General features: G+C 43.3%; 1 protein-coding gene across 2 annotated transcripts in view; it reads right to left on the bottom strand.

Annotated features, from left to right (window-relative positions):
• Positions 1-5137, bottom strand: part of WWC1 (WW and C2 domain containing 1) — a 123008-nt gene extending 117871 nt beyond the window's left edge. The window contains exon 1 of one of the 2 annotated variants that reach the window (XM_019534869.1): positions 4914-5137. The gene's annotated coding sequence lies outside the window, so the exon portion shown is untranslated. The remainder of the gene's footprint in view (positions 1-4913) is intronic. The other variant, XM_019534870.1, reaches the window with a different exon arrangement.
• Between the last annotated feature and the right edge of the window lie 4151 nt (positions 5138-9288).

The raw sequence follows: 9288 nt of genomic DNA on the forward strand, positions 1-9288 counted from the left end.
CTGGGATCCTATGACCCCAGCTGACTTCCTGCCCTTTGGGCAGGGGGCTGGACTTGATGATCTCCTGAGGTCCCTTCCAACCCTAATGTCTATGAAATCTATGAAAGTAGCCCCGAGCTAGTCACCAGGGCAGTTTTTATGCTGTTGGGGCCAGCGCAGATGCTGGCTCCAGCCTCCAGCTTCCTCTGGTTGAAGATCTGGGAGGAGCTGGGCAGGGTCAGTTTGCCCAAAGCAGCACAATTTGACCCGCACCAAAGCACACATTCAAGCACGTACGCTGAGGCACAAGTCTCTGGCACAAATTTGTGCCGCTGCAAACGTACATGCCTACATGTTTGGATGCACTTATGTGTCCTTCAAATATTTGAAGATTGCTAACAAACTGCCCAGATTTTTCTTTTCCACGCTAAATAATCCTAGCTGTTTCAGCATTTTCTCATATGTCACATTTCCCAGACCTCTGATCATTTTTGTCAATCTCTGCTAGAGCCCTTTCAGTCTGTCCATATCCTTCTTGCAGTGTGAGGCCCAAAACTGGACAGTACTTCAAGTGAGGCCTCACCACTGAGAAAGAGCGGAAGAATCACTTCCCCCAGTTTGTAGCCAATATTGAAGGATAATAACATTGGAATAATTAGTTGCCTGTTTGCAAGATGCAGAGCAGTTACATAGTCCTTTCAGCACTATAGTACTACTGAGTTGCTAAAACACACTGGATTTGTGTAGCAGTATATTAAAATAGCAAGGTATTTGTGTTCAGTACATCTGAGTACTTGTTAAAGCCACAGGTTTTCAAGAAATGAACTGATGGTGCGTGACCCACAGCTGCATGCAGACCATCATTTGGATTATATTTGATCAGTTTACAAACCAGCACATCTCCCTATTTTGATACTTGCAAAGTAAGGAAACATGTAACAAGCTAAGACATTGCAAAGAAGATTTAGCCTAGGAAGTCTTGTATAAGAACATGGGAAAAAAATTAAAAAGACTCAGCAAAACTTGTCATCTGCATATTTTTAAAGAGAGAGCAACTCAGTAACTGAACCTGCAGTACTGCTTTCCATGGTGCAGCTATTCAAGATTTTAATCCCAAACTAAGGTCCCTAACCACTGTGCTCTAGCACAGAGGGATTCCTTCTGTTGCTATGACAACATCAGCCCCTCCTAGACAGTTAAGCAGCACATTTGTGAGCCAGTCAGAGGTACTTATCCAAAGTATTTACTGGACAGGAAATTTCATCCCATGTCTTTACGTTAGAATAAAAAAGAAACACGATTTTAACATTACATTTTTCTCCAAGGACATAAATGACAAAACAGGAAAATTCAGAGCTATACAACTGAAACTCCATCTGTACTCTGGTCTTTCACCTATCTTAAGAATCTATGCTGCTGATTATTAGGGTAGGATCGGAGTGCCCTTCCATGCAAAAATCAGTAATAATAGCAGGAGGTGCTGCATGGAACATCTAGCGCTTCTCCCTTTATGGGTAGTATTCTGTATGCGGTAGTGTTTCATTCAGTTGTCGTTTTAGATTTTACTGTCTCTCAAGTTATCCAAAGTGTTTTGAAATACTTGCAGGTTAATTCCATTCCTTTGATTCAACTGACTTTACTCCACACAATGACCCTATATCAGGTAAATTTCCCATTCTCCTGGGAGATATTATTTTGCACGTTGGAAGGATAGATTCAGTGATCCAATGTGGTTTTTTCCACATCTACCTTTTATGCTTCTAAGAAACAGGATTTTTGTTTAAAATGAACCTCAAAAGATAAGGATTTCAGATGCTGTTAGTAAGAATCAAGCCAGCCAGGATCAATTTTCAAACTTGTTCACTTCACTTTGGGAAGTTGGGAAAGCATCTGAAGAAAAAAAAAGGCTAATTAAAAAACTAAATCTTCAGCTGTTATGCACAAAACAGGATTTTAAAATATGAGCAGCTCAGACTAAAACCCTTATAAGCATGTGAAATATGTGGATTTTACCACTTTATTTAATGCAAGATTTTTCTAAATATAGACATGGCCTCAGTGTACACTTAGCAGGAGCCCATGAAGAGAAGAATATACCTTTTCAAGGTGTTTTAACTCCTTTGAATCCATGTGCCAAACTGGAGAAGTAAGGTGGTAGTACTCTAAACCTTGCCCACAACAGTCACAAAAAGAAGACGCTACTCATAGAAGACTATGAAGTTAAAACATGTGCTCTGAGCTCCACTGAGTTCCTTGAACATTGCTATCCCTACATGGTTCTTGATTATACTTCCTTATTAGTGGAAAGGAAAGTTGCAATATGTCCCAAAATACCATGCACTACAGAAATCAAACTCAAAATTTCCAAGATCCATAAGACCAATCTTCCTTCTTTACAGGAAAGAGCCAGTTAATTACCATATTTACTCTAACATAAGATGAGGTCCCCCCCCCCCAGTCAAGGAGCCAGAGGGAGGAAGCACCCTCATCTTATATTCGCATACAGAGGGGAGAGCTGAACAGGCAACTACTGCAGCTCTGAGCCTTGGTCAGCACCAGAGAGTCAGACCCACAGCAGCCTCCTTCCCCCTCACTTCTTCCCTCTCCAGCTTCTGCCCCCTGGTCTCTTTTCACCACCCACATCCACCCAATACTTAGATTCTATGCTTGGAAAATTATAACAAATTTGCAAATTATCCATATATAGAATCTAATTTTGGGGGGTCATCTTCACAATTATCTGATATTCGAGTAAATATGATAGGTAAGACATGTCATCCCTATTGGGCACCAGAGAGAAATATGACATTTTTACATCTCTTCAGACTCAGGTCTGTTATATGTGATTCACATTTGTTGGTTCCCTTGACAATAGCAACAGATATTTTTGGGTTTTGTTTTTTAAAATCAAGCTCAAGGTTCTAGAAAACAAGACAGCAGACAGGTAAGTCTGCTGTATTGCAACAGGCCAGTCAATGAAAGCCCTACATGAATAAACTCATCACAAGTTATATACTCTTTTAGCATACTTGGCAGTTCAAATAAAAAAAAAAAAAGCCAAGAGGAAAAGAAAGACTTGTCAAAGTGAATGCAAAATCCTTGTATGCAGCAGAAGCTCAGGACAAATGTAGGAAAACATGTACATACCTTTTCTGAAGTGTCTACCTTTATAGAGGTATAGGTTATAGCTGTATTGATCTCAGGACACAGGCAGACAAGGTTCTTTGAATAAATCTGATATTTTTGTTATTAGTTGGTCAAATAGCTGGTTTAATAAAATATATCAGATTTACCCAAAGAACCTTATCTACTTTTATAGAATGTTATAACTACCAAGTATAAAACAAGGCAAATGAAACTGAAAAAGTACTAATTCTAATACTGCTTTGTAATAAAGCCAGTATGTGAACATGAAAATACATTTGGCTAAAATAAAAACAAAAGAGCAGGGTAAATGCTATTGGAAAAGTCATCATGAGAAACTGTTCAGATCCTCAAAGTGCACATGCACCTTTATCTACGAGACCAACCTCGCCTGAAAAAGGCCACCACAAAGGCTCTAGAGTGTTAGTGAGGGGAAGTTGCTTTTCTGCTGTGTTCAGACACTGACGTGCAGTATTCCTGCAAGGTTTAAATGCTACTGGATTTGGCCCTGGACAAATAAAAGTACAAGCAAGTGACAGTCCTAGACTAAGCAGCAATTTGTTTATAAGTTATAAATCAATAAATATTTGCCAGGGAATCTGTTGATATTTATGACCATCAAACAACTTTTAGCTATTAAAATTAAATTCCCAGTTTTATCTAAAGGTTTATAGACCTTGCAACATACCCTGCAGTACACCAGACCAAGCCCCAGCTAAACAACCACAGGAAACAAATTTTAAAAATTTGGAAGAACAAGCCTAGTGATGAGCCTTGGACAGAGTGATAACTTTCTAGGAAAATGGAACCTGCATCACCTGCAGTTTTGTAAGCTGTCAAAGACACTGAATTGCACTAATATCAGGAAATGCAAAACACTCAAGCTTGAGGAAATGCAAAACACTCAAGCTTGAGTGTTGATATTAGCTTTCTACACCATTTTTAATGCTTTCCTCTGCAACATTCAGTACTGGCTACTTTAAGTCAGGATTCCTAATTAGATGACTTGCAGGTCTGACCCAGCATAAGTCTGCATGCAATGTAATGGCTTCTATAAGATTCTTCAGGGCCAACTGTATGGGCAAAAACTCTCCAGTAAAGGGGGAGGGCATAGAGGTCAATTTCTAGTGGTAATTAATGCTTCTCTTGCATTGGTTTAATTTGGGGAATATTAAAAGGAAAAAAAACCAAACATACTTTTTTCCTTTTAGGTCAAGTACAAGGGGATGGAAAGATTATATAAATTGCAATGTTTGTGTGTCAAGGAAAGGAGGTAGCTTTGTCCACAATACTGCTAATATTACATGATACTCAAATTGTTTTACTGGCTCTTACAGTAGCCAAGGCAATAGGAAGGCTAGTACTTAGACAAGATGGTCCCTTTCAGCTTTGTGTATCTGTTAAGTGAAATAGAAGAGAAAAGACCCTTTCTGGCATTTCACTTAAGCAGTGCAACTAGGTAAAACTTCCTGAACAACGTTAAAAATGCAGCACCTTTTGATAGTTTTGCCTCGCAACAGAAATCCATGAATGGCAAATACTATCTAATAAAACTTATACTTAAAACCAGAGTGGTATGGGTTCAAATCAGCATCACCTGAAACCACCCTTAAATGGTTAGGTTAGACACCCAGAAGTGAGACACAGGAAAATGATAAACTTGTTCATGTTATAGGAACAGTTTCCTGAGCTGATCTCTCCCAACTGCTGTGTAAAAACAGCTGGCATCTTATTTCACAAAAAGGAATATTTAAAAAAGCCTTGTCATCCAATAGGACCCAAAGCCTCACCCTTATTAGCCACAAGGGAAAGCATGAGGAAGCTCCTTCACACCCAACTCAGTAGCCTGTGTACCTCAGAGAAATTAAGAGTTTACAGCCTCCAGCCTGATACTAGGTTCATGTTAAGCCAATGCAGCCCAAGTCCAACAGACCTAGTTACCCAAGCAGACATAGGTGAAAGCAAGTTGCTCACTCCGCTGCCCCTGCACAACTCAGTCACAAGGCAACCATTCTGGACAAGGCTTTGCTGATGCTATGACAGAGGAGAGTAACGACTTCCTGGCCTGGGATCCAGCCAAAGCAGCATTAAGAGTTTTCTTAACTGTAACCATGCTTCAGTTAATTAAACCAACCTAAAGCACATGAAGAACCTATACGTTGCCTATGAATTAAGCACAGTAGCACACCTGCGCCCAGGAGCAGTGCAAACGTCTCTTTCATTCTTTGTATTTCCTGCTGGTTAGTAAATAAGTGTCCAACTAAGCAGAATGTCACTTTGACCACAAGTTTAATGGTTCGCTCTGCTCTTTTGAGCTGAGACCAGAGTCATTCAACCATGGTCAGCTTTCTCCTTCATTCCCTAACTCCTGTTACACTCCAAACTTCATCTTTAAATCACTGATGATGATGTACTAACGGTGGTGAATTACAGGTCCCATTTTTGCTACAGCAGACATGGTTCTGATGCCAGGGTAAGAGGAAGAGAGAAGCCACTGCTGTACACACACACACACGCACGCACGCACGCACACAACTACCCATCAAGAATGATGGGGGGGGTGGGGAGAGAGGGGTCTGGGATGGAGTGCCACCACCTAACACCCCATGCTGCTGCTATCCTGCCTCTTGCAGGGAGCAGGGTGGGGGAGCCAAGGCCATGTAGTACATTATATGACATGTAGTACTGTTTTCCTCCCTGGCTTGCTTGTGTAGTTCTGCCTACATTCATTCAAGTCAAAGGAGGCTGTAAATGGATTGTCACAACATTGATCAGGGAAGGTTAAATAATGACACAGAGAAGATTCTCAAGTGTCCAGTCTCAAAGGAACTAGAACATCCATGACTGTGCCATCAACTTAGGGAGGAGTTATCTGGCTGGCTGGCTGGCTTTGCCCAGCCTAGAGTGTTTTTGATTCTTCCTAAAGCTAAGTAGGCAAATCAAAGGAGATCCCAGAGCTCTCAGATCTTGGAAAAAGAGGAATTACGGGAAGCTGAGAAAACCTGACAGGCTGCCCAGACACATGCTCTCTAGGTGACAGTGATCATGATCTGATCAGATTCACCATCCACTAAAAGGCTGGGAATTCCACCAACAGAACAAAAGTCCTAGACTTCAGACGGGCAGACTTTGGTGAACTCTGGAGTCTAGCTGGAAAGGCCCCTTGCAACAAGTGACTGGACAACTTGGGAGCTCAAAAAGCCTTCCTCAAGGAAGCTATTTTAACTGCTCAAAAAGAAGCTATTTGCATGTGCATGGGCAACAAGCAGGAGGAACTCGCCCTCTTGCTGGCTGACACCAGCCCGGACATAGTGGGGATTACGGAAACGTGGTGGGACGCAACGCATGATTGGGCAGTGAATGTCAAGGGCTATAGGCTGTACAGGAGGGACAGGATAGGAAAGAGAGGTGGGGGCGTGGCGCTCTACATTAAGGAGGAATACACATCCTCGTTAATTAGCAAGGAGTCAGGGGAGGGGCACTCTGAAGTGCTTTGGGTTAGAGAACAAGGCAGTCGAGGGGAAAGGGACTTAACGGTGGGAGTCTACTACAGACCTCCCAACCAGGGAGAAGAGCTTGACCAGGAATTCTTGGGTCAGCTCACAGAGGTAGTGAAGGCTAAGGATGTGGTAGTCATGGACCTGAACTTCCCGGACATCTGCTGGGAAGAACAGTCAGCCAGGTCTGAACACTCACGTAGGTTCTTGACCAGAGTGCAGGACCTCCATCTAACCCAGGAGGTGCACAGCCCCACCAGGGGAGATGCCTTATTGGAAACTATGAAACTATAAAAAAAAGGGAGAGGAGCAAAGAGACCTGCCTGGCTCAACAGAGACATTAGGGAACTTCTGAAAAAGAAAAAAGAAATGGACATGCAATGGAAAAATGGAATGCAATCCAGAGAAGAGTATGCTCATGCTGCCAGGGTCTGCAAACATGAGACAAGGAAAGCCAAGGCATCCATGGAAATCAAGCTAGTGACTGATATTAAAGAGAGCAAAAAAATCCTTCTATAGGTACATAGGGAACAAGAAAAAAAAAGAAATCAAGCTACACTGTGGCACCCCTACTCAACACAGAGGGGAAGCCCACAGTTGACTTCCATGAAAAGGCTGGGCTCCTTAATAATTACTTCACATCAGTTTTCCTGAAGCCAGACAAGAACTGATCACCAGACCAGGAACACAGGGAATATGGCAATGATAGCGGTCCTCATAAAATCAGTTCAGAACAGGTGAAGACATTCTTACATCATTTGGACACTCACCCAAGAGCAGTGAAACAGCTGACCAAGCTCAAAGCAGTTTCTCTGGTGGGGCTGTTCAAGAAGATGTGGAACTCAGGAGTTGTCCCTAATGGCTGGAAAAAGATGAATGGGGTTCCCATCTTTAAGAAGAGAAAGAGGGAGAAACCTGCGAACCATAGACAAGTCAGTCTAACTTCAGTCCCGTGGAAGATCTTTGAAAAAATTGTCAAGGAGGCCATCAATCACAAGCTCGCATCCGGTGTGGTACTGAGAAGCAACCAGCATGGCTTTGTAGAGGGGAGGTCATGCCTAACAAACCTGGTGTCCTTTTATGACCAAGTAACTAAGCACCTGGACATGGGACACTAGGTGGATTTCAGCAAGGCCTTTGATACTGCTTCCCATGAAATCCTCTCAGTTAATTTGGAGAGTACTGGCCTAGACCAAGCTATAGTGATGTGGGTTGGGCACTGGCTCAGCGGACGATCCCAACGCTCGTAATTGATGGGGGTGGCCTCGTCCTGGAAAGCCGTCTCCAGTGGTGTACCCCAGGTGTTAGTGCTTGGGCCCATGCTCCTTAACATCTTTATTAATGACTTGGATGAGGGAGTGAAAAGTGCGATGATTAAGGTTGCGGATGATACTAAGCTGTGGGGACAAGCGGGCTCATCAGAGGACAGGCCAAGGATTCAAGAAGTGATGGACAGGCTGGTCCTACAGGCTGAACAAAACCATATGAGGTTCAATAGGGACAAATGCCAGGGCCTTCATCTGGGTAGGAAGAACCCCCACCATATCTTTACAATGGGTGGTGGTCCACTGGCTGGCACTGCATCCAAAAAGGGATCTAGGGGTGTCAATTGACTGGATGAATATGAGCCACCAGTGTGACGAAGTCACCAACAGAGCAACTAGAACTCTGGCATGCATCAGGAAATGTGTTGCCAACAGATCCAGAGAGGTGCTCCTTCCCCCTCTATTCGGCGTTGGTAAGGCCACAGATGGAGTACTGTGTCCAGTTCTAGGCACTGCACTTCAAGAAGGATGTGGACAAGCTCGAAAGGGTGCAGAGAAGGGCCACCCAGGTGATTAAGGGCCTAGGGGACAGGCCTTATGAAGAAAGACTTTGGGATCTGGATTTGTTCAGCCTGAGCAAAAGAAGGCTGAGAAGTGACTTGATAGCCACCTACAAATATGTCAAGGGAGAACACCAACATCTACAAGAACAACTTTTCAGAAAAGCCCCTCCACCTCATTTGAGCCCAATTACCTCTTGCCCATGACAGGGGATTGGTCTCGATGATACAGGTCCCTTCCGGTCCTTCTTTCTATGATTCTATGCACATGCATGCAGAAGTGTTCTGAAAGCAGTGTACATAGGTCTTTCCAACACAGAAATGGAAAAAAGTCAGACCCTCCTGAAGTCTGAATAGAGGTTAAGCTTAGGTAAGAGAATGTGAGTGGGTTCTATTACTTTAAAGCACTAAGGACCTTATGGCAAAATTAACTATTAGTTTGCTGGGCCTGCTGAATTAATCACAGATGGTTTCCAGGGGCTTTAGATCAGGGGCAGGCAATTATTTTGGGCAGTGGGCCACTTACTGAGTTTTGACAAGCCATCAAGGGCCACATGGCAGGCAGCTCAGGACAGATAAATATTAATTTTCTAAATTTTTAGGGACCCCGCGGGCCAGATAGAATGACCTGGTGGGCCACATCCAGCCCGTGGGCCACATTTTCCTACCCCTGCTTTAGATCCTGGCCTGAGGGAGTGAACTATGGAATTTCACTGCAGAACAGAGAACGGCCCAAGGCCAACACCAGAGAGGGGTACCCTCAGTGTGGCATGGAGAAACAGCAGTGGTGCAACCAGGTTGGTAACCATGACAGTAAGGACTGAAGTTGTGTGTTTGGCTTTA

Source organism: Crocodylus porosus, unplaced genomic scaffold (genome assembly GCF_001723895.1).
Source record: "Crocodylus porosus isolate Cpor-Errol unplaced genomic scaffold, CroPor_comp1, whole genome shotgun sequence".
NCBI lineage: Eukaryota > Metazoa > Chordata > Crocodylia > Crocodylidae > Crocodylus > Crocodylus porosus.